Source organism: Cebus imitator, unplaced genomic scaffold (genome assembly GCF_001604975.1).
Source record: "Cebus imitator isolate Cc_AM_T3 unplaced genomic scaffold, Cebus_imitator-1.0 Scaffold266, whole genome shotgun sequence".
NCBI classification, from domain to species: domain Eukaryota; kingdom Metazoa; phylum Chordata; class Mammalia; order Primates; family Cebidae; genus Cebus; species Cebus imitator.
The window spans coordinates 1,643,469-1,670,678 of NW_016107581.1; the positions used below are offsets into that span (position 1 = coordinate 1,643,469).

The 27,210-nt window shown below is 37.5% G+C and overlaps 2 pseudogenes across 1 annotated transcript; both read right to left on the bottom strand.

Moving 5' to 3' along the window:
- Window positions 1-1,199: 1,199 nt before the first annotated feature.
- LOC108283866 lies at window positions 1,200-2,832 on the bottom strand (annotated as a pseudogene).
- Window positions 2,833-18,276: 15,444 nt separating this feature from the next.
- Window positions 18,277-24,365, bottom strand: LOC108283867 (annotated as a pseudogene). Its single transcript, XR_005195742.1, has 2 exons — window positions 24,308-24,365; window positions 18,277-19,859 (listed from the first exon to the last, which is right to left on the bottom strand). The product of XR_005195742.1 is annotated as a cold shock domain-containing protein E1-like (transcript).
- Between the last annotated feature and the right edge of the window lie 2,845 nt (window positions 24,366-27,210).

Sequence of the window (27,210 nt, forward strand, 5' to 3'; positions counted from 1 at the left end):
AAACCATCATTCTCAGCAAACTGACAGAAGAGCAGAAGATCAAACACCGCATGTTCTCACTCATAGGCGGGTGTTGAACAATGAGAACACATGGACACAGGGAGGGGAGCACCACACACTGGGGTCAGTTGGGGGGAAATAGGGGAGGGACGGTGGTGGGTGGGAAGCTAGGGAGAGATAGCAAGGGGAGAAATGCCAGATGTAGGTGATGGGGAGGAAGGCAGCAAATCACACTGCCACGTGTGTACCTCTGCAACAATTTTGCATGTTCTTCACATGTACCCCAAAACCTAAAATGCAATAAAATAAATAAATAGGGGGGAAAAATGTGGCCCTCAACTTTAAGAAATGGTTTACCTACACAAATTTTGGTAATTTTTTAAAGGTAATGTATTGTGCCCTCATATGGTCCTCAGAATTAAAGCATAATGAACAGGAAGAAAATGGAAAACAATGCAACTGAGTACTAAGGCAGAACATCTTGCCAGAAGTAATTAATGAAGGAAGAGTATATAATGAATATCAAGTGCAAAATTTCAGAGGGCTAACAAGGTAACAGTCTATATTTTTCACTGTCACAGGCAAAGTGGATTTTGCAATTACCATTGCATTAAATGCACCAAATAAATCTCCTAAAATTGATACCATAGGGCACCATCTTAAGGTTTCCAGGCTGCAACCGTGCATTATTTTTAAATGGTTTTCTTAAAATGTGGCACATATGCACCATGGAATACTGTGAAGCCATAAAAAGGGATAAGTTCCTTTCTTTTGCAGGGACATAGATGAAGCTGGAAATGATCATTCTCAGCAAAATAACACAAGAACAGAAAACCAAACACCACATGGTGTCACTCATAACCGGAAGTTGAACAATGAAAATACATAGACACAGAGAGGGGAAGATCAAACACTGTGGCCTGTTGGGGACTGAGGGACTAGGGGAGGGATAGCATTAAAAGAAATACCTAATGTAGATGACGGGGTGATGGATGCAGCAAACCACCATAGCACATGTAACAAACATGCAAGTTCTGTACATGTACCCATAACTAAAAATATGATAGTAAAATTTTTAAAATAAATAAATAGAAGAAAACTTGATACCAAAAATTAAACATAAATAAATAAATAGAATTGTTTTCTTAAATTTATTTTTTAAAAAAACACAAGGGAGGTGTTAGAACTGTTGTAATAGCTCAATAGAATAAGTATTCCAGATTTTGGGAGGGATGAGGAGGGAGATATTCAGAGCCCTTCACCAGACTCCCCCCAAACTTGATCACAGTAGATTCATATGTGCTTTGTGGATGTGGGTAGTCAATGACATCAGCTTGACGTATCTTTCCTTCTGCACCAAACACCACTGAGTTACCTGGTCCCTTTGGCTGTTGCAGAACCATTAGGTGAGGAACACTGGCATCATCCAGGGTGATGTTCTTCAAGCCATTGACCAACCGATCAGGTCAAGGAGCTGCCACAGCCTTGGGGCCCTTACAGACTCACCAAACATTACAGGCGCTGCACTTGCCAGTGCACTGAGTAAGAATCACTGAGAACTCCACCTCATCTCCTGCCTGTAGCCCAATGCCATCCTGAACTTCCTTCACATGGGAAAAGAGCTTCTTGCTATGTCCTACTTCATAGTGAATGAAGCCAAACTGATCTTTCACACATTCCACTGTGGCCCTATGCAGGGGTGTGATGTTGGAAGCCATGGTTTGTACATTTTGGCCAGGGACACACAATTGGAACTTGACGCTCCCCCCTTTCTGCATGCCATCCCCTTTGTGGGCCATCCCAATGATGCCAAATGGATAGATCTCACCTTCCATATCCCCCTCCTCCACAAGCTCAGTCATTGCTTGTACTCAGTCTGTCTTGCATCAACACTCCTCAGCAGGCAAATGACTTTGCCAGAGGAAATGGTGGAATCAGTTTCTTCAGTGATGCCATTCACTGAGTGTGTTTTGTTCACTTTTTCTGCACTGACTTTGTTGCCTTTGCCTTTGGACAAGCTATAGTCGACCATGTCCCCCAATCTCAGGCTATCAGCATCACCAGAGAACTCACTGGAATGGAAAAAGATTTCCTTATTGTGATTGGCTGTTTCAATAAATCCAAAATTATCCTTCAGAGTTGCTACATAACCCAGGAGCCCCTTCGAGTTAGAATTAAGACCTAAAAGTCACACACAGGTTGCAACCTGCTGTCCAGGCCTCTGTTTGTCACTAATACTGTAGTAAATTCAAGCTTATCTCTCGTTTGAGGAGAAACAGATCCTTCCACATCCTTGGCTTGAAAAGCAATAGTCAGTTTCATCCCAGAGTCATCATAAGCAATAATGCCATCCTTGGCCTCCTTCTCTTTGCCTTTCTTTAGGCTCATGGTTGTAGGGTTGAAAAAAGTGGCTTCTTGTTCTACCTGCCCAGAAAGTGGCAATCAGAATGGGAATGAAATGAAACCATGCCCTTGGGAAGTTTTAAAATCATAATCGCATGATTTGTTTGAGCAGACAGCTTAACAGGAACCACAGTAAACTCTACTTCATCTGCAACGTGGAGCTGGTTGCCATCCAGAATTTCACTTAAGTGAAAGAACATATGAACATCATGATCCACACACTTGATGAAACCAAAACCATCTCTCATGGCAGCAATCACACGCATTTCTCGAGCTTCATTAGTGAACTAAAATGTATTTGACAGAACTTCTATATGGCTTGCTCGTTCTAATTTGTCACGTCAGTCTGTTGAAATATTAAACCTAACATGGTCACCTTCCAGCAGGGTCACCTTGGATTATGTATCTTTGTCTTCAAAGAGAGACACACTTCTTCTGCAACAGATGAGTCTCAATAATGATTTATATTAAGAAAAATCCTGCAGTTATTGGGCAATCGGAATGTGACATGTTTGAATTGACATGTTTCATTAATTTTTAAAAGAGATTATAAGGTCTTACTATAAATAATCATACGTAAGTATCATATAAGCAATTGTTACATTGATGATATGTTCAAGTGTTAATTTGGGGATTAAATGAACATACTACATATAATTTAGTTTTTCTGCTTGTTTTTTGCTCCTTTTAATGCAGCTATTGAAATATGTAAAATTACATCTAGACTTTGCATTATATTTCTGTTAAACTGCACTGCTCTAAGCAAATTTTAAATTCATTCAACAAATATATTTGTCCACCTCACATATTCCAGGCAGTATTTTAGGGGTTGGATGTTTATCAACGACCTAAACATACAAAACACAATAACTAGAGAGAGTTATAGAATGTTTATGCTATAGAAAAAATATATGTATAGATGATAAGAGCTATAAAGAGCAGTGCGGATTGAGAGTTTCAAAGTGCTTGGAGATTCACACCTTTACATAGAATAGCATTCCTTGGTATGTGTCTCGTGTTTGCATAAATCCACCCATAGTGACACCCATACCTTATTAGGGTTATGCTGACACATTTGTGGTCAATGCATGTCCTCTTGTTCAATGGAGCTTCATCTCTTTGACCAAGACAATAGGAAATTTTTCTTTTGAAAATACTTCAGATCCAATTGAAGCTTCATCATTAAGCATGCCCTTCTTCAAAAGTCTTTGGTAATATTTTGCCCTTTAGCTTTTTTCTTTGCCAGTTTTGAAGTACAACAAACATGGTAAACACACAGAATTAAAACAACTCCTGAATCTTTACAGTGTACACTACCATGTAAACCCACACGCAGATCAAGAAACAGAACAACAACAGCTTCTAGAAGTCCCTGGAACCCCTCTCAGTATCTCCACCCTAAGGGTGTCCCCTAACATTAAGAAAAACACCATCTACTGCAATCATTTTCAGCATGAATTCTTCTCAATAATTTTACAAAATCTTGGTTGAGCTCTATCTGAGACATCGCAAGTATGATCAACTCATGATTCATGTCATATTCTGTGTCCATGGGGCACATCTGCAGACCTCCCACACCAGGGCTCCCCTTGCTTTCCTTTACGTTGCATCTGATCTACTCATGAGATATAAGACCAAAAGTCAGTAGAATATGAATTTAAAACAGCCGTCTTCAAAATGCATTGTGATAGGAACAATCCCATCCTAAGCTAAAAACATGAATAGACAATTCTCAAAAGAAGATCTAAAAATGGCCAGCAAACATGTGAAAGAAGTGCTCAAAATCACTCATCAGGGAAATGTAAATCGAAACCACAATGCAATCCCATCTCACTCTTGAAAGGATGGCCATAATCAAGGAATTAAAAAATAATGGATCTGGATGTGGTGAAAAGGAAACACTTTTACAAAGTTGGTGGGAATGTAAACTACTAAAACCACTATGGAAAACTGTGTGAAGAGTCCCTAAAGAACTAACAGTAGATCTACCACTTTATCCAGGGGTCCCACTTCTGAGTATCTACCCAGAGGAAACAAAGTCATTCTACGAAAAAGATACCTGCACACACATGTATATGGCAGCACAATCCACAATTTCAAAAATATGAAACCAGCTCAAATTTCCATCAGTCAATAAGTTGATAAAGAAAATGTGGTATATATAAATATCACAAAATTGTACTTGGCCATGAAAAGGACCAAAATAATGGCATTCACAGCAACCTGGATGGATTAAATTGGAGACCATTATTCTTTTTTTTTTTTTTTTGAGATTATTTTCACTCTGTCACCCAGGCTGGAGTACAGTGACGCAATCTCGGCTCACTATAACCTCTGCCTCTCAGGTTCAAATAATTCTCCACCTCAGCCTCCTGAGTAGCTGGTATTACAAGCATGCACCACCAAGCCTGGCTAATTTTTGTATTTTTAGTAGAGACAGGTTTTCACAATCTTGGTCAGGCTGGTCTTTAATGCCTAACCTCATGATCCAACCACCTCAGCCTCCCTAAGTGCTGGGATTACAGGTATGAGCCACTGCACCTGGCCTGGAGGCCATTATTCTAAGTGAAATAACTTAGGAATGGAAAGCCAAACTTGGTATGTTCTCACTCACAAGTGGGAGCTAAACTCTGAGGACACAAATGCATAAAAATGATACAAGGGACTTTGGGACTTGGGGGAAAGGGTGGGAGAGGGAGTGAAATAAAAGACTACACACTGGGTACAGTGTACACTGCTCGAGTGATGGGTGCAAGAGAATCTCAGAAATCACCGCTACAAAATGTATACATGTAACCAAACACCACCTGTTCCCCAAAAACTTACTAAACTGAAAACAAAAGAAAGAAAGAAAGGTACATATTACATTGTCTGGGTGGAAATACAAAAAAAATTACATTCTGATTGTAAAATAAAATGGAAACATTTTACTAAATATTTATTTAAGAACATGAACATCTTAAAAATTGAAAATACAGAAAAAGTGGTTCTCATCATAATACATATTTCTGGACTGGCCTAATGTCTTGTGAGGCAACATGGATGCAGCTCATGGCCATTATCCTCAGTGAAATAAATGCAGGAACAGAACATTGAATACACAAGTTCTCATTTATAAATGGAAATTGAACATTGTTTACTCATGGACATAAAGATGGTAATAATAGATACTAGCTATGGAATGGGGGCGAGAAATGGTTGAAAAACTCACTGTTGGATACTAGGCTTACTATCTAAGTGACGGTATCATTTGCATCTCAAATCTCAGCATCACACAATATGACCATGTGACCAAACTACACATGTACCTATTGAATCTAAAAGTTGAAATTACAAAAACTCATGAATGTTTAACCCCAAGCAAAAGGAAGAAATATGTTAATTTTAGAAGTACTAATAAACCACTTATCAATATCCTCATTGATCCTCATCATTGTTCAGATACAATAAAACTCAATGCCCTGCATGATGCATGTGCCTTCTGCAACAGGAAGGAAGTTAAACCATGTCATAAAAGCAGAAGACACTACAGAATCCAATCAAAAAGAAAATCTGTTCTCTCGGGTCCTGATCGGGAGTCACATTATATTAAGGGCTATGGTAATTTCCACAAACTGAGTGAAAAGTAACTTTTAATGACTTCCAAGATCCTGAAGTTTACTTACTGATGAAGTTCAACTTGGGAAAACATACATCCTCAAAAGTTCACTTTGCACTCCTGATTAAGAAACATAATAATTTATCAGGAATCCCATTTGCTTCTGGGAGGGCGATTTGCTGCTGCTCTGGGTGCATCAAAGTGATGGATAGTAAACAAGGTCATTGAGGAAGCAGGTGACAATGTGATCCATGTCCACTGGGAGGAGAACTCCTGCCATCTGTCCCTGATATACACTCACTCTGTCAGACCCAGCCTTTCCAAGATGCCTCACTGTCACGGAAAAGCCGCCTGCCTTAGTTAGGATTCTGCAACCCTTCAGCCTTGGCAAGAGGGGGGAGGTATGAAGACCTTCTCCATATTCTCATTCCCCATTCTGTGCTTTCTTACATAGACTTCAGTTATTTCTTTCAGATGCATGTTTCTAACTTCATTTCTGTTATAATATGCCTCTATTTTTCCTTCCTCTTGTTATTGACATGTATTCTTTTATGTTCCATCTGTTTTCACTTTCTTCAGTCTTCCATTACTATCATAATTTAGTATCTCTTTTGTATTTATTGGTGGATGAAGTGTATTCATTGAAGTGCTTGCATATTTTCTCCTTTAATCTATTGTAGCTAATCATACAGATGTTTATAATGCTAAACTTATCTTACATTTTTGAATAATTCCTTAGTTGTTGTCTGAATATTTTTATGTAGCATGCAATTCGCTTTCTTGGTGATTTTCTTTGAATTGTTTTTCACTTGGTTTATGAAATAGCCTTGACAACTTACTTTTTATGCAACCTTGATTACATTTTGCTATCAAGTTTGTGCTATCCTTGCAATATGACTAACAGAACGTTCTTTCTCTATCCATAGAAATAATTTGCACATATATTTTCTATCTGGTGTATTTTGCATACTTCACCCCGAAGCATTCTTTGGGATTTCTTATTGGTACAACTTTTGCCCTTATTCAACTTTACCTTGGGAAGCTTGCACATTTAAGGCTCTCTCTAGCTGTATATCCTTTATGATATGTTAAGTCTTCTAGGAATTTGCCAATATCTCCTAAATTTCCAAATTTATGGGCACAGTTTATCTTTGTAAAAATGTTTGTAGGTTTTTCAGAGGTTTGCTAATTTAATACTTCTTTTTTGTTTGTTTGTTTGTTTTTTGTTTGTTTTGTTTTGTTTTGTTTTTTTGGGACGGAGTTTCGCTCTTGTTACCCAGGCTGGAGTGCAATGGCGCGATCTCGGCTCACCGCAACCTCCGCCTCCCGGGTTCAGGCAATTCTCCTGCCTCAGCCTCCTGAGTAGCTGGGATTACAGGCACACGCCACCATGCCCAGCTAATGTTTTGTATTTTTAGTAGAGACGGGGTTTCACCGTGTTGACCAGGATGGTCTCGATCTCTTGACCTCGTGATCCACCCGCCTCAGCCTCCCAAAGTGCTGGGATTACAGGCTTGAGCCACCGCGCCCGGCCCTAATTTAATACTTCTTAGCAAGAAGGTGAATTTTGACATTCTTTCCACTTTGGCTAGTTTGGTGTTATTCTGCCTTTGCCTATATCCATCCCCTCTCTTGTTGTAGGATTCCTTTTGATATCCCTTTTCAAATGCCATTATTTTCTTCAGAGGTTCTTATTTAGTCTTCACATTTATTTCCATAATGGACTGCCTACTGCATTTTCCTCATAGAGATTGTTTTTTCACTTTGTGGTTGCTAAGAATTGCTTTAGTATTAAAAATATTGAAAAATAGGGTTTTTTTAAAAATAATTATTCTTTTAGTTATATTTTCCTATAATTGTCTTTAAATAATTGTTCTGTTACATTAAACTTTTGAAACTTTTTGACCCTTGCTTCATTGATTGTTGTTTACACCTACACTTGGTCCATATGTGCCTGAGAAGGAAAGGTGGGTATTTCACAGTCACTGAGTGTGTTTTTATAGCAGGTAGTTGAAGAGGATGAAATAATGTGATCACATTTTTAATATCCAACTCTCATTTCTTTTTTTTTTTTCCATTGGTTCTGTTAATTTTTAAGAGACTGGTTAAAATCTTCCCCATCAGTGGTTAATTTTCTTATTGCATCTTATAATATTCTGTTCTCAAACATTTTGAAGGTATGTGTATTTATATACACAAATTTAAAGCTTTTATTGATATTGAAATGACTTTGTTTATATCCAGTAATTCTGTTTCCTTAACATTTGTTTTACGTTATTGGATGTGCACTGGATTTCTGTTAGATTTTATAGAGTTTCATTTTCTTTAGATTATTTTGAACCATTCTGTGTCTTTTTTTCTTAATATGAATCAAGACACATGCTTGTCTTGACGTCTAGTTTTTCAGATAGTCACGTGGTCACTGCAGCTTCCTTTTGATTAACACTTTCAGAGCATATCTTCTTACATCCTATTACTTTTGACCTCTATATGCTTTTTGTATTTGCAATAGGAATCTGTAAGACAGTGATACCTGTGATATGATCTCCTTCAGTCTTTCATTCTCTGCCATTGCTTAGTGTGTTTAGTCTATTTTCATTTATAACTTTTTCTCAGCTGTATTGAGGTCTTAATGATAAATGGAACACTATATTTTAAGTGGAAAGCATATGACTTTATGAACTGATATATCATAAAATGATTACCACGATCATTCTAATTAGCAAATGCATCATTTCACATAGTTGCCTGTGTAATGGGGTGGGGGATGCAAGAGGACTTAAGATCTCCTTTGTTAGCAAATTTTAAATATACAGCACAGTATTATTAACTAAGGTGATAATATACTACCCAGGTTTCCAGAACTATTTCATCTTTTTTTATTTTTTTTTTCACTATCTCCAGTAATGGCTATAAGCAAACTATTTCATCTTATAACTGAAAATTTGTATGCTTTGCCTAACTTCTCCACATCTTTCCCATACCTCAGCCCTGGGCCACCACCTTTCTACTCTGTTGCTCTGAGCTAGACCTCTCTAGATTCCGCAAATGAGATCAGAGATTATTTGCCTTTCCATGTCTGGCTTCTTTTACTTAATATAATGGGCTTCATCTGTGTTGTCACAAATGGCAGAATTTCCTTTTTTTTCTGGCCTAAGAATATATACTAACATATATAGGTATGTGTGTGTGTAATATGTGTATGTGTTTAATATGTATATTATATTGTTTGTTCATGATATTATATGGTGTATGTAATAGAATACACACATAAAATATAAAAGGTATATAACTTATAGATGAATATAATTATGTTATATAATTATACATATATTACACATATATATTATATATTATTTGTCTGTGCATTATATATGTATATATAGAACCAATGGACAGTTCTTACTGAAGTGGACAAGACGTAAATGGCCAAACAGCTTGTAGGTGAACTGTCACACCAACTATTAAACATAAATTACATTTCGAAATAAAGTGGTATGGCCAATAATTCTCAATTACATCAAGTATCAAAATGGCAGACAATTCAAAGTAATAAAACCTAAATTACAAACTTGCTGTAAGGCACAAAATAAGTGCATGGAAGAATAAAGTCTCATACTTTAGGTGTTCAATAAGTGCCTCGGATTTTTCTTTCTCTCAGTAGATAATGAGAATATAGTTGCTGCGGCAGACTTTGATGTCAGAGTAGAGAACTGCATTCAATGGAAATAAGATAACAATGGAGAGAAGATAACAGTAACTTCAGGTGCTTTGTCAGTGTAAAGAAAGAAATGTCCAGATTTCACTAGATGTCTATTTAAAAAAGAAGGATGGTTTTAGATGATGGAAACACCTGGATGAGTGGAAGAATGAGTCACTGAGAGAATGATACAGCATACAATTCTATATTCCAATAAGCACAGAAACAGTGATAAACTTATGAATTTCAATGTCAACTTTAATGAATTTCATCATTCCCATTCTGTGTATTTTGAATCTACTGATTCTGTCTCTACAACAGCATCCAAAAATGTTCAGACCAAAATATAAATCTTAAACATTGTATTAAGTAAGATACATATAACATTTATCAGATTGGATTTATCAACCATGGAATGATTGCCACCTGAGTCCACATATTTTGTGTCGTGTGATTGTCATGTGCTTGAGGGATACTTAGCAGCATCCCTGGCTTCTACCCACTGTATATTAGTAGCTCCTCAGCAAATTGAACAAGCTACACATCTGTGAACACAGAAAGTGGATCCATGTAGAGGACTGGGGAGAGGCTGAAAGGCTTTTCTTGAAAAACTCTGTGTTAGGTGAGTGTTTAAAGTGATCCTTGTCTTGGAAGGACTGTGTATCCCACCAAAACTATGAAAAAGTTTACATATGCATGCTACTCTTTATGTGTTGGATGCATAATGCTCTTTACAAAAGTTACAAGATTGAAACCTATTTTTTATATAAAATGCAGTCTAATACCCTGAAGAAAAAATGCGTTAAAATTCTAATTTATCTTGCATATATGCCAGCGTGTCCTTCTGGGTAATACACTTAGCGCTGGGTGTTAGCCTTTCAATTCCTCCTTCTTCATAAGATTTACTTCTGTATTCCTAGGTTCTCAAGACTCTCCAGAGAGTCAGTGTCTGAATATGTCACATCTTGACTGAAATATAGAGGAACTGGACATTTTCACACCCTCTCTTCATATAGACCTGTTCATTATTACATTCTTCCACAGATTGCATTACTTATCATTTCTAAACACATTATCTTTAGCATTCAGTGAGGAGTGGCTTGCCTAAATAGCACGTCAAGACATCATGAAAATACTATTTCTAAGTGATGAAATTTTGGCGTTTTTCCTCATAGCTCACATTGGTGTTGGTGTTGTGGGGAACTCACTGCCTTTTGTGTTTTATATGTACATATTTTTCATTCACTCTCACTTGAGGAAGCCCATCCATTTGATTTTTATGCACCTCGCATTGGTCAATGTTTTCACTGTCATGTTTACATTGATCCCGGACGTCACAGCATCCTTTGGAGTGAGACATTTTTTGGATGATGTTGGCTGTAAAGCAGTTTTGTATATATGCAGAGTTTCCCGGGGTCTTTCCATCTGCACCACCGCTCTCCTAAGTGTATTTCAAGCCATCACCATCAGCCCCAGTCATTCTAAATGGGCCTGGCTTAAACCTAAACTCTCCAGCTGCATTTTTCCCTCTTTCCTTTTCTTCTGGATGCTCAACATGCTGATCTACATCCATGTTATTGAAACTGTAGAAGCCAGAAGCAATTTCACTCGTATTGGTCATGGGTACTCTCAAGTCTACTGCCACACTGGGCATTTTGGACGCCTCTATCCAGTGTTATATACAACTGTCATACTGACTCGAGATCTCCTGTTTGTGTTCCTCATGGTCAGGACCAGCATCTACATGGTGAGCCTCCTCAACAAACACCACAGGAGAGCCCAGCATCTGCACAGCCCCAGCCTCTCTTCCCAGCCATCTCCTGAACACAGAGCCACCCACACCATCCTTCTGTTGGTCAGTTGCTTTGCATTATTTTACTGCTTAAATGCCTTCATGACCTTCTATTCATTTTATATGACTGAGAAAAACTTGAGACTGGAGATGATTACTGAAATTATTTCCTCATGCTACCCAACTATCTGCCCTTTTGTGCTGATGAAAAACAATAAAATAATTTCTCAATATGTTTCTTTAATTCTAAGATGAGAATTATCATTTCTCAAAGATCATTCAGTCACGATCTGATGCCCCACACTTCGGCTGCAGGGGAGTCTCAATAATGATTTATATTAAGAAAAAAAAAATCGTGCAGTTATCGGGCAATAGGAATGTGACTACTTCTAATTGACACATTTCATAAGTTTTTAAAAGAGATGATAAAGTCTTACTATGAATAATTATACATAAGTATCATATAAACAATTTTCACATTGATGATATGTTCAAGTGTTTATTTGGGAGGTTAAATGAACATAGTACATATAATTAAAAGTAGTTTTTTGGCTTCATTTTATTTCTTTTTAATGCAGCTATTGGAATGCCTAAAATTACATCTAGACTTTGCATCATACTTCTGTTAAACTGCACTGCTGTAAGCAACTCTTTAAATTCATTCAACAAATATATTTGTCCACCTCACATATTCTAGGCAGTATTTTAGGGGTTGGGTGTATATCAGTGACATAAACATACAAAAACACAATAACTAGAGAGAGTATATAGAACGTTCGTGGTATAGAGAAAAATATATGTACAGATGATAAGAGCTATTAAGAGAAGTGCAGATTGAGAGTTTCGATGTACTTGGAGATTCACTCCTTTAAATCGAATTGAATTCACTGGTATGTTTCTCATGTCTGCATAAATGCACCCATAATGACACCCATACCCTTATCAGGGTTATGCTGACATATTTCATTTATGGTCTATGTATGTCCCCCAGTCCAGTGGAGTATCATCTCTTTGACCAATATAATTAGAAATTTTTCTTTTGAAAATATTTCAGATCCATGCAGAAGCATGTTCTACTTCAAATGTATCAGTTGAGTTTTTTCTTTACCAGTTTTGAAGTACCACAAAAATGGTAAGCATACAAAATATAAACCACTCCTGAATCTTTGCAGTGGACATCACCATGTAAATCCACGCCTAGATCAAGAAACAGAACATCAACAGCTGCTGGAAGTCCCTGGGACCCCTCCCAGTCTCTCCTTCCTAAAGGTGTCTACTCACTGGAAGATTAATATCATCTAGTGTAATCATTTCTAGCATGAATTCTTCTTCAATAATTTTATAAAATCTTGATTGAGCTCTATCTGAGACATCTCAAGTATGATCACCTCATGATTGATGTCCTATCCTGTGTCCATGGGGTGCATCTGCAGACCTCCCCCACCACGGCTCCTCTTGTCTTCGTATTGCATCTGGTCCGCTCATGATAAAGAAGCTACAAAGAGAATAAAATACCTAGGAATACAACTAACAAAGGATGTAAAGGACCTCTTCAAGGAAAACTACAAACCACTGCTCAAGAAAATAAGAGAGGACACAAACAGATGGAAAAACTCCATGCTCATGGTTGGGAAGAATCAATATCATGAAAATGGCCATACTGCCATTTTCATTTACTGAAAGTAATTTATAGATTCAGCACTATCCCCATCAAGCTAACAATGACCTTCTTCACAGAACTGGAAAAAATCACTTCAAACTTCATATGGAACCAAAAGAGAGCCCACATAGTCAAAACAATCCTAAGCAAAAAGAACAAAGCTGGAAGCATCACACTGCCTGACTTCAAACTATACTACAAGGCTACAGTAATCAAAACAGCATGGTACTGGCACCAAAACAGAGGCATAGGTCAATGGAACAGAACAGAGGCCTCAGAAGCAACCCCACACATCTACAATCATCTGATCTTTGACAAACCTGACAAAAAGAAGCAATGGGGAAAGGATTCCCTGATTAATAAGTGGAGTTGGAAAAACTGGCCAGCCATGTGCAGAAAACAGAAACTGGACACCTTCCTGACCCCTTACACTAAAATTAACTCCAGATGGATCAAACATCTAAACATAAGACCTAACACCATAAAAATCCTAGAAGAAATCCTAGGCAAAACCATTCAGGACATAGGCATAGGCAAGGACTTCATGGCTAAAACACCAAAAGCAATGGCAACAAAAGCCAAAATAGACAAATGGGATCTAATTAAACTCCCGAGCTTCTATACACCAAAAGAAACAATCATTAGAGCGAACCAGCAACCAACAGAATGGGAAAAAGTTTCTGCAATCTACCCGTCTGACAAAGGGCTAATATCCAGAATCTACAAAGGACTAAAACAGATTTACAAGAAAAAAAAACCCGTTCAAAAGTGGGTGAAGGATATGAACAGATACTTCACAAAAGAAGACATCTATGAGGCCAACAAACGTATGAAAAAATGCTCACCATCACTGGGCATTAGAGAAATGCAATTCGAAACCACATTGAGATACCATCTTACGCCAGTTAGAATGGCGATCATTAAAAAACCAGGAGACAACAGATGCTGGAGAGGATGTGGAGAAATAGGAACACTTTTACGCTATTGGTGGGAGTGTAAATTAGTTCAACCATTGTGGAAGACAGTGTGGCAATTCCTCAAGGACCTAGAAATAGAAATACTATTTGATCCAGCAATCCCATTGCTGGCTATATACCCAAAGAATTATAAATTGTTCTATTATAAAGTCACATGCACATGTATGTTCACTGTGGCACTGTTTACAATAACAAAGACTTGGAACCAACCCAAATGTCTATCAACGATAGACTGGACAAAGAAAATGTGGCACATATGCACCAGGAATACTACACAGCCATAAAAAACGATGAGTTCATGTCTTTTATAGGGACATGGATGAATCTGGAAACCATCATTCTTAGCAAACTGACACAAGAACAGAAAACCAAACCTATGAGTTCTCACTTATAGGTGGATGTTGAACAATGAGAACACGTGGACACAGGGAGGGGAGCATCACACACTGCGGTCAGTTGGGGGTGGTTAGGGGAGGGACAGTGGGGGGTGGGAAGGGTGGGAAGGATAATATAGGGAGAAATATGAAATATAGGTGATAGGAAGATGAAGGCAGCAAATCCTCATGTATGTACCTATGCAACAATCCTGCATGATCTGCACATGCACCCCAGAACCTAAAGTACAATAAAAAAAAAAAAAAGAAGATCCAAGGTCGGTTGAATCTGAATTTAAAACACCCATCTTCAAAATACATTTCGATTGTAAAGAAAATGGAAAACACTTTGCCAAATGAAATATATATATTTATTTATTTATTACAAACATGAACGTTGTAAAAGTTGAAAATACAGAAAAAGTCATACTCATCATATTACATATTTCTAAGACATTCACACAAGCACAGAAAACATTTTGGCATTTGTGACATGTGTTTTGTGGGTAATGTTATACATGGATGGGTTTTATTTTACAACTCAATGTTCATTTGGCCAGACCAATTGCCTTCAGTTCTGGCACTTGCCTGAGGATGGTACTTAAAATGTACTTGTTAAAGGAGTTAAATAAATACTTCATTTAAATTACGTATTTTTGTAGGTATTTGTCATATGAGATTGTATATTTTCTGTACAGTTGAAAGTATTCTTACATATGACTTTAATAGGGTATAGTATGCCATGTAGCTACATCTCTGTGGCTTACCTGAGCTTCCAATATTACCCCACATTTAGGGTATTCTCATTTCTCATTATAGGTACTCTGTCATGAAATATTTCTATGCATAAAGTGGCACACTTGACCTGTTGGGGCTGGACTACCCTCAGTGAAATTACTGACTGAAAAAACAACATCCTATTCAAAGCAAGCGTATTTCTGTACAAATTACCGAGGACTTTCACAGTGTAATTTCTCAATACTAAAGAAAGGAATTGTTCATTATACCATATCTAAAGTGTCAACATTTAATTGATTTCCCAATTAGACTGAGGTAATCACATCTCAATCCATTTTAACTTCTTTAATTCATAGCGAAGTTAACCCATTGTATTGCTTTTCGATGAATGTTTTTCCTATCTAGGGGTCTGGGGAAAATTAAGAGTAAAAGACTAAGTGTGAGCAAATGAAGAGAGCTAGGGGTCATCATACCCATTTCTCTTTTTGCACAGTATGGCTGAAATATTAAGAATTATTTTTCCCAAAGTCACTCAGGCAACAAGACGTAAAGTCAATTGGAAACATCAGTAGAGTGCTCGTTTCCTAAGTTTACTGAGGAATGAGACTTTATCGAAGTGTCTAATCTTGCTTTCCTTATACTTCCCAATTTTCTTCAGAAAATTCAAATTAGTCAGCACTAATCATGGGCAGCCTTCCCCAGATATTTGGTTGTCCTTAAGCTGGATACATTTTTTCCCCTGCCCCAGTGGGGAAATTACACTAGTATATAATTCACCAATAAAAACTGTACAGAGTTAAGGAGTACAACTGGATGTTTTAATTATCTATTCATTGTGAAATAATTACAACAGTCAAACTACTTAACACATTCATCACCTCACATAAATAAATACCTTTTATTTTGAGGTGAGAACACTTGAGATGTATCCACTTAGCAAATTTCAAGTAAATGCTACACTTTTGTTAACTATGGTCATGCAGCATTACATGAGCTCCACAGAACACAGTCATCTTGTATCACTCAAAATTTGTACACATTGACCAACATCTCCCTATTGTTCCCTCTCCAAGCTCTTGGAAACTGCTATTCTACTTTCTGCTTCTAATAGTTTGATCATCTTAGATACCTCACAAAAATGTGATCACGAGCTATGTTCTTCCTTGACAGGCTTCTTTCACTTAGCGTAATGTCTTGTAGGTCATCCACGCTATTGCACATGCCAGCTCTTCTGCTATTGAAGGCTGACTAATACTCCACTGTATGTATCTAAAAGATTTTCTTTATCCATTCACCTACCTATGTTTCTATATTTCACTTATTGTGAATGATGCTGCAATAAACTTGGGAATGCAGATATCTTTAGGATATTTGTTTCCATTCCTTTGGATGTATAACCAGTTGGGGGATTGCTGGATGTTATAATAATTGTATTTTAAAATTTTTGAGGAACCTCCATGCTATTTTCCATAATAGCTATATTAATTTACATTCCTACTAATAGTTTGCAAAGATCTCTTCTTTTCACCTCTCCACCAACACTTGCTGTCTTTCATCTTTCCGGTAACAGCCTTCTAACAGGTGTGAAGTAATAGTTCTATGTGGATTTGATTTGCATTTCCCTGACAAACACTGATGTTGAACATCTTTTCATATACCAGTGGGCATTTTCATATACTGATTGGCTTTTGTTTATCTGGAAAAGTCTTTATTTCTCCTTCATGTTAACGTATAATTTCATTGGATATACTATTCTAGGGTGAAAGGTTTTCTCCATCAGCCATTAAAGACATCAGGCCACTCTCTCCTGCCCTGTAATGTTTCCACTAAATGTCTGCTTCCAGGCATACTGGAGCTCCTTTGTATGTTATTTTTATTTTGCTGCATTTAGGGTCCTGTCTTTATCCTTGATCATTGACAGTTTGATTACTAAATGTTTTACATTAGTCTTCTTTGGGTTAAATTTGCTTGATGTTGAATAATCTTCTTATACTTTTTTCATATCTTTCTCTAGGTTTGGCAAGTTCTCTGTTAGTGAACTTTCTACCCTGATTTCTATCTCTCAACCTTCTTTTCAACGGTCATAGATTTTCCCTCTTTAGGATATTTTCTAGATCTCGAAGGTGTGATTCAGTCTATTTCATTCTTCTTTCTTTTGTCTACTCTCACTGTGCATTCTGTCTTCATTCTCACAAGTTATTTCTTCTGCTTGATCAATTCTCCTGTTCAGGGCTCTGATGCATTCTTCAGTATTCCCATTACATTTTCCAGCTCCAGCATTTCTGCTTGATTCTTTTTAATTATTTCAATCTGTTTGTCAAATTTATCTGATGGGATATCAAGTGCATAATTTCATAGAGCCAACAAGATAACAGTCTATATTTTTCACATTCACAGGTGAAGTGGATTTTGCAATTACCAGTTGCGTTAAATGCAACAAATAAAGTTCCTAAAATTGATGCTCTAAGGTGCCACCTTAAGTTTTCCAGGCTGCAACTGTGCATTATTTTAAAATGGTTTTCTTAAAATGTGGCACATATATACCATGAAACAGCATGCAGCCATTAAAAAGGATGAGTTCATGTCCTTTGCAGGGACATGGATGAAGCTGGAACCCATCATTCTTAGCCAACTAATACAAGAACAGAAATCCAAACACCACATGTTCTCATTCATAAGTGGGAGCTGAATAATGAAAACACGTGAACACAGAGAGGGGAACATCATACACCGTGGCCTCTCAGCGGGTGAGGCGTTAGGGGAGGGATAGCATTAGCAGAAATACCAAATGTAGATGACAGGGTGATGGATGCAGCAAACCACCATGGCACAGGTATAATTATGTTACAAACCAGCAAATTCTGCACATGTACCACAGAACTCAAAGTATAATAATAATAATGAAATTAAAAATAAATAGAAGAAAAATTGATATCAAAAAATAATAAATAAATTAAATGCTTTTCCTAAATTTATTTATTTTTTTAAACATAGCAAAAGGAAGGCGTTTAGACTGGTGTAATAGCTCAATAGATTAAGCACTCCAGATTTCGGGAAGGATGAGGAGGGAGATATTCAGAGCCCTCCACCAGATTCCCCCCAACTCGATCTGAGCAGATTTATGATATGCTTTGTGGATGTGGGTAGTCAATGTTACCAGCTTGACAGATCTGTCTGCACGAAACCCCATTTAGTTATCCGGTCCCCTTGACTGATGCAGAACCATTAGGTGAGGAACACTGGCATCATCCAGGGTGATGTTCTTTGAGTGATTGACCCACTAGTCAGGTCGAAAAGCTGCCACAGCCTTGGGGCCCTCACAGACTCACCAAACATTACAGGCGCTGCACTTGCCAGTGCACTGAGTAAGAATCACTGAGAACTCCACCTCATCTCCTGCCTGTAGCCCAATGCCATCCTGAGCTTCCTTCACATGGAAAAAGAGCTTCTTGCTATCTCCTACTTCATAGTGAATGAAGCCAAACTGATCTTTCACACATTCCACTGTGGCCCTATGCAGGGGTGTGATGTTGGAAGCCATGGTTTGTGCATTTTGGCCAGGGACACACAATTGGAACTTGACGCTCTCCCCTTTCTGCATGCCATCCCCTTTGTGGGCCATCCCAATGATGCCAAATGGATAGGCCTCACCTTCCATATCCCCCTCCTCCACAATCTCAGTCATTGCTTGTACTCAGTCTGTCTTGCATCAACACTCCTCAGCAGGCAAATGACTTTGCCAGAGGAAATGGTGGAATCAGCTTCTTCAGTGATGCCATTCACTGAGTGTGTTTTGTTCACTTTTTCTGCACTGACTTTGTTGCCTTTGCCTTTGGACAAGCTATACTCGACCATGTTCCCCAGTCTCAGGCTAACAACATCACCAGAGAACTCACTGGAATGGAAAAAGATTTCCTCATCATGATTGGCTGTTTCAACAAATCCAAAATTATTCTTCAGAGTTGCTACATAGCCCGGGAGCCTCTTCGAGTTAGAATTAAGACCTAAAAGTCACACACAGGTTGCAACCTGCTGTCCAGGCCTCTGTTTGTCACTAATAGTAAATTCAAGCTTATCTCCCGTTTGAGGAGAAGCAGATCCTTCCACATCCTTGGCTTGAAAAGCAATAGTCGGTTTCATCCCAGACTCATCATAAGCAATAATGCCACCCTCCGCCTCCTTCTCTTTGCCTTTATTTAGGGTAGTGGTTTTAGGGTTGGGAAAACTGACTTCTTTTTCTACCATGCCCAAACGGTGGTCTGAATGGGAATAAAATGAAACTGTGGCCTTGGCAAGGCTTTTAATCCTAATCTCATGATTTGTTTGCGCAGAGAGCTTAAAAGGAACCACAGTAAACTCCACTTCATCTGCAACATGGAGCTGGTTGCCATCCAGAATTTCACTGAAGTAGAAGAACATATGAGCACGATCCACACACTTGAGCCATCTCTCATGGCAGCAATCACACCCCTGTCTCAGGCCTCATCAGTGACTGAAATGTATTTAACAGAACTTCTATATTGCTTGCTTGTTCTAATTTGTCACGTCGGTCTGTTGAAATATTGAACCTAACATGGTCACCTTCCAGCAGGGTCACCTTGGATTTTGTATCTTTGTCTCCAACGAGAGACACACTTCTTCGGCAACAGAGTTTCAATAATGATTTATATTAAGGAAAAGAAATCCTACAATTATTGAGCAATCAGAATGTGACTACTTTGAATTGACACATTTCATTAATTTTTTAAAGAGATTATAAAGTCTTACTATGAATAATCGATACCTATAAACAATATCACATCCTATAAATAATTTCACATTGATTACATGTTCAAGTAATTATTAGGGGAGTTGAATGAACATATTGCATGTAATTAAAAGTAGTTTTTCTGCTTGGTTTTTGCTCCTTTTTAATGCAGCTATTGAAATACTTAAAATTGCATCTAGACTTTGCATTATATTTCTGTTAAATTGCACTGCTGTAAGCAACTTTTTAAATTCATTCAACAAATGTATTTGTCCATCTGACATATTCCAGGCAGTATTTTAGGGGTTGGATGTACATTATTGACCTATACTTACAAAACATGATAATTAGAGAGATATATAGAATATTCATGGTATAGAAAAAATGTATGTATAGATGATAAGAGCTAGAAAGAATAGTGCAGACTGAGAGTTTCGAAGTACTTGGAGATTCACACCTTTACATAGAATAGAACTCACTGGTAGGTGTCTCATGTCTGCATAAAACCACACATAATGACACCCAAACCTTATCAGAGTTATTCTGACATATTTCATTTATGGCCTCTGTATATCCTCCTGTCCAGCAGAGCTTCATCTGTTTGACCAAGGCAATTGGAAATTTTTCTTTTGAAAATATTTCAGATCCAATTCAGGGTTCATCATTAAGCATGATCTCCTTCAAAAGTCTTTGGTAACATTTTGCCCTTCAGTTTTTTTCTTTACCAGTTTTAAAGTACAACAAAAATAGTAAAAATACAGAATATAAACAACTCCTGGGTCTTTACAGTGAACACCACCATGTAAACCCGTATCCAGATCAAGAAACAGAACATCTCAACAGCCGCTGGAAGTCCCCAGGATGTCCCCCTCAGTCACTCTACCGTAAGGGTATCCACTAACTTTAAGAAAAACACCATCTACTGCAATCATTTTTAGCATAAAATCTTCTCAATAATTTTACAAAATCTTGGTTGTGCTCTATCTGAGACATCGCAAGTATAGTCATCTCATGATTCATGTCCTATTCTGCTTCTATGGAGCACATCTGCAGATCTCCCCGACCAGGGCTCCCCTTGCTTTCCTTTGCATCTGGTCGGCTCATAAGATATAAGACCCAAAGTCAGTAGAATCTGAATTTAAAACACCTGTCTTCAAAATGCATTGTGATAGGAACAATCCCATCAAAAAGTGAGCTAAGGACATGAATAGACAATTCTCAAAAATAATGGACAACAAACATATGAAAAAAAATGCTCAAAATCACTTATCAGGGAAATGCAAATCAAAATCACAATGGATCCCATCTCACTTTTGTAAGGACGGTCATAATCAAGGAATCAAAAACTAATGAATACGGAGGTGGTAAAAAGGCAACACACTTACAAAGTTGATGGGAATGTAAACTAGTACAAACAACCACTACGGAAAACAATGTGAAGAGTCCTTAAAGAACTGACAGTAGATCTACCATTTTATCCAGCAATTCCACTCCTGAGTATCTACCCAGAGGAAACAAAGTCATTCTACGAACAAGATACCTGCACATGCATGTCTATGGCAGCACAGTTCACAATTTCAAAACTATGGAACCAGCTCAAATTTCCATCAATCAATGAGTGGATAGAGAAAATGTGGCATATGTAAATATCCTGGAATTCTACTTGTCCATAAAAGAGATGGAAATAATGGCACTCACAGCAATCTGGACAGAATTGGAGACCATTATTCTAACTGAAATAACTCAGGAAAGGAAAACCAAACATCGTTATGTTCTCATTCACCAGTGGGAGCTAAGCCATGAGGACGCAAACGAGGGACGTTAGGGACTCAGGGGAAAGGGTGGTAGGGGGAGTGGGCTAACAGACTACACATTGGGCACAGTGTACACTGCTCAAGTGATGGGTGCACCAGAATCTCAGAGATCACCACGTAAGAACGAATACATATCACCAAACACCACATCTTCCCCAAAACTTATTGAACTTAAAAAAAGAAAGCTACATGCCGGGCGCGGTGGCTCAAGCCTGTAATCCCAGCACTTTGGGAGGCCGAGGCGGGTGGATCACGAGGTCAAGAAATCGAGACCATCCTGGTCAACATGGTGAAACCCCGTCTCTACTAAAAAAAATACAAAAAATTAGCTGGGCATGGTGGCGCGTGCCTGTAATCCCAGCTACTCAGGAGGCTGAGGCAGGAGAATTGCCTGAACCCAGGAGGCGGAGGTTGCGGTGAGCCGAGATCGCGCCATTGCACTCCAGCCTGGGTAACAAGAGCGAAACTCCATCTCAAAAAAAAAAAAAGAAAGCTACATATTGCACTGTCTCTGTAAGAATACAAAAGAAAATCATAAAAAAGGAAACATTTTACCAAACTAATTATAATTTTATTTATGAAGAATTTGAACATCTTAAAAATTAAAAATACAGAAAAACTGCTTCTCATCATAATATATATTTCTTGACTGACATGGTGTCTTTTGAGGTGACATGGATGCAGCTGGTGTCCATTGTTCCCAGTGACTTAATATAGGAACAGAAAACCAAATGCACAAGTTCTTATTTATAAGTGGGAATGGAACATTGTTTACTTACGGACACAAAGATGGCAATAATAGACACTAGCAATGGAATAAAGAGGGAGGGGAGAGAGAGTTGAAAAACTCACTATTGGATACTATCCTTACTATCTGGGGGATGGTATCATTTGCATCCCAAACCTCAGCATTTCACAATATGCCCATGTAACCAAACTGCACGTGTGCCCCCTGAATCTAAAAGTTGAAATTATAAAAATAAACATTCACGCATGTTTAACCCCAAGCAAAAGGGAGTCATATATTAATTTTAGAAGTACCAATAAACCACGTGTGTTATAATATCCTGATTCATCCTTGTGAGGGTTCAGATACAATAAACTCAATGCCCTGCATAATGCGTGTGCCTTCTACAAAAGGAAGGAAGTTAAAACACATCATAAAAGCAGGCAGCACTATAGACTCCAATGAAAAAGACAATGTGTGCTCTCGGGTCCTGCTCAGAAGTCACATTATATCAAGGACTGTGGGAATTTCCACCAACTGAGTGAAAAGTAACTTTTAATGACTTCCAAGATACTAAAGTTTACTTTCTGATGAAGTTCAGCTTGGGAAAACATACATCCTCAAAAGCTGACTTTGCACTCCTGGTTAATAAACATAATAATTTATCAGGAATCCCATTTGCTTCTGGGAGGGTGATTTCTTGCGCTGTGGGTGCATCAAAGTGATGGACAGTAAACAAGGTCACTGAGGAAGCAGGTGACAAGGTGATCCATGTCCACTGGGAGGAGAACTCCTGCCATCTCTCCCTGATATACACTTACTGTGTGTCCGACCCAGCCTTTCCAAGATGCCTCACTGTCGTGGGGGTGCTGGCTGCCTTTAGTTAGGATTCTGCAACCCCTCAGCCTCGGCAAGGAGAGGGAGGTATGAAGAGCTTTCCAACATTCTCAATCTCCATTCTGTGCTTCAGTTTTTTCTTTAAGATGCATGTTTCTAACTTCATTTCTGTTATAATGTGCCTCTATTTTTCATTCCTCTGTGTATTCACAGGTATTCTTTTTTGTTTCATCTGCTTTCACTTTCTCGTCTTCCATTTCTATCTTATTTAGTACCTCTTATGGATCTATTGGTGGATGAAGTGTATCCATTGAAGCGCTTGCATATTTTCTCCTTTAATCTACTATTGTGGCTAATCATACAGATAAGTTTGTAATGCTCAACTTACCTTACATTTTAAAATAATCCCTGACTCATTGTTTAAATATTTTTATATAGGATGCAGTTTACTTTCTCACTCATTTTCTTTGGACTGCTTTTTACTTGGTTTATGAAATAGTCTTGACAACTTACTTTTCACACAATCTTTATTATGTTTTGCCATCAAGTTTGTGCTATCCTTGCGATGTGACTAACAGAACATTCTTTTCTCTATCCATAGAAATAATTTGCACATATATTTTCTATCTGGTATATTTGGCATACTTCACCCCTGAAGCATTCTCTGATATTCCTTATTGGTATAATTTTTGCCACTATCCAGCTTCCCCTGGGAAGCCTGCACCTTTATGACTTTCTTCAGCTGTATATCCTTTATGGTAAGGTAAGTCTTCTAGGAACTTCCTAATATCTCCCAAATTTCCAAATTTATGGGCACAGTTTATTTTTGTAAAAATGTTCATAGGTTTTTTTAGAGGTTTGTTGATTTCGTACTTCTTAGGAAGAAGCTGATTGTTGACATTTTTTCCCTTTAGGTAGTTTGAGGTTATTCTGCCTTTACCTCTATCAATCCCCTCTCTTGTTTCAGCATTTCGTTGGTATCCCTTTTCAAACGTCATTGTTATCTTCAAAGGTTCTTATCTAGTCTTCACTTGATTTCCATAATGCACATTCCATACTGCATTTTCCTTATAGGGATTTTTTATTCACTTTGTGGTTACTAGGAATTGCTACAGTATTAAAAATATTGAGAAATCGGGCTTTTGTTCTTTTTCTTTTATTTGTATTTTAATATAATTGTGTTTAGATGATTGTTCTGTTACATTAAACTTTTGAAATTTTTTGACACTTGCTTTAGTGTTTGTTGTTTACGCCTACATGTGGTCCACATGTCCCTGAGAAGGAAAGGTGGGTATTTCACAGTCCTCTAGTGTTGTTGACTTTTATAGCAGTAGGTAAAGAGGATGAAATAATGTGATCACATTTTTAATATCACAACTCACATTTCTTTTTCTCCACTGGTTCTGTTAATTTCTAAGAGACTTTGGTTAAAATCTTCCCCATCAGTGGCTGATTTTCTCATTTCTTCTTATAATTGGCTGTTCTCACTTACACATTTTGATGCTATGTGCATTTATATACACAAAACCTTTTATTGCTATTGAAATGGCCTTGTTCATATCCAGTAATTCTGTTGTCTTAACGTTTGCTTTATGTAATTGGACGTGCACTAGATTTCTGTTCATTAGATTTTATAGAGTTTCATCTTCTTTATATTATATTGAACCATTCTGTGTCTTCTTTTAAAATGTGAATAAAGACACATACTTGCCTTGTCATCTGCTTTTTCAGATAGACATGTGGACGCTCCAGCTTCCTTTTGATAAACATTTTCAGAGCATATCTTCTTACATCCTATTACTTTTGACCTATGTGTTTTCTTTTTTTTTTTTATTGCATTTTAGGTTTTGGGGTACATGTGAAGAACATGCAAGATTGTTGCATAGGTACACACATGGCAGTGTGATTTGCTGCCTTCCTCCCCATCATCTATATCTGGCATTTCTCCCCATGCTATCTCTCCCCAACTCCCCACCCCCTACTGTCCCTCCCCTATTTCCCCCCCAACAGACCCCAGTGTGTGATGCCCCCCTCCCTGTGTCCACGTGTTCTCATTGTTCAACACCCACCTATGAGTGAGAACATGCAATGTTTGATTTTCTGTTCTTGTGTCAGTTTGCTGAGAATGATGGTTTCCAGGTTCATCCATGTCCCTGCAAAGACACGAACTCATCATTTTTGATGGCGTTTTCTGTACTTACAATAGGAATCTGTAAGACGGTGCATACCTGTGTTAAGATCTCTTTCAGTCCATTATTTGCTGCCATTGCTTAGTGTGTTTAGTCTATTTTCTTTATAAATGTTTTTCTCAGCTTTATTGAGGTGTTAATGATACACGGAACATTATATTTTAAGTGGAAAACATATGACTTGATAAACTGATATATCATAAAATGATTACCATGATCATTCTAATTAACAGATGCATCATCTCACATAGTTACCTGTGGGGTAGCGGGGATGCAAGAGCACTTAAGACCTCCTTTGTTAGCAAATTTAAAATATACAGCACAGTATTACTAACTAAGGTGACAATATATTACCTGAGATATCCAGAACTAATTCATCTTACAACTGAAGATTTGTATGCTTTGACTAACATCTCCACATTTTTCCCATACCTCAGCTCTGGGCAAGCATCTTTCTACTCTGTTGCTCTGAGGTAGGCATTTCTAGATTCCACAAATAAGTGAGATCAGAGATTATTTGCCTTTCCCTGCCTGACTGTTTTGACTTAATATAATGTGCCCCACATTCATCTGTGTTGTCACAAATGGCAGAATTTTTTGGTGTCCTAAGAATATATAATAACATATATGTGTGTGTGTTTAATATTTGTATGTGTTTAATATATATATTATATTGTGTGTTCATGATATTATATGGTGTGTGTAATAGAATACACATGTAAAATATAAAAGATGTATGATATATGTATATTATAGATGTATATAATTATATATTATATAATTATACATATATTACACACATATGTGACATTATATATTCTTTGTGTATATATTGTATATATTGAACAAACATGTAGAGAGTTCTTACTGAACTATACAAAAAGTGAGCTTGTAGACGAACTGTCACAACACCTATTAAACATAAATTGCATTTCAAAAACAATTGTATGGTAAACAATTGTCAATTATAATCAAGTATCAAAATTGCAAACAATTCAAATTAATAAAACCTAAATTAAAAACTTGCTAAAAGACATAAAATCAGTAGATGGAAGAATAAGGGTCTCATATTTTAGGTATTCAATACGTGCTTTGGATTTTCGTCCTCTCATTAGATGAAGAGCATATCATTGCTGTGGTAGAGTTGGATGGCAGAGTAGAGAATGGTGTTCAATGGAAAGAAGATAACCACAGAGAGAAGACAACTTGGTAAATTCAGGATGCTCTTACAGACTTTGTCAGTATAAAGAAAGAAATGTGCAGATATTGCTAGATTTGTAGTTAGAAAAGAAGGATAGTTTGAGATGATGGAAACATCTAGATGAGTGGGAGAATGAGTTGCTGAGAGGATGATGCAGTATACAACTCTATACTCCAATAAGCATAGAAGCAGTGATAACCTTATGAATTTCAATGTCAGCTTTAATGAATGTCATGTCATTCCCATTCTACTTGTATATTTTGAATCTACTGATTTTGTCTCTACAACAAGCATCCAAGAACATTCAGACAAAAATGTGGATTTTACACATTGTATTTAGTAAGATACATATAATATTTCAGATGGAGTGAGTGCCACCTGAGTCCAATTATTTTGTATTGTGTGATTGTCATACGTTTGCGGGATACTTAGCAGCATCCCTGGCCTCTACCC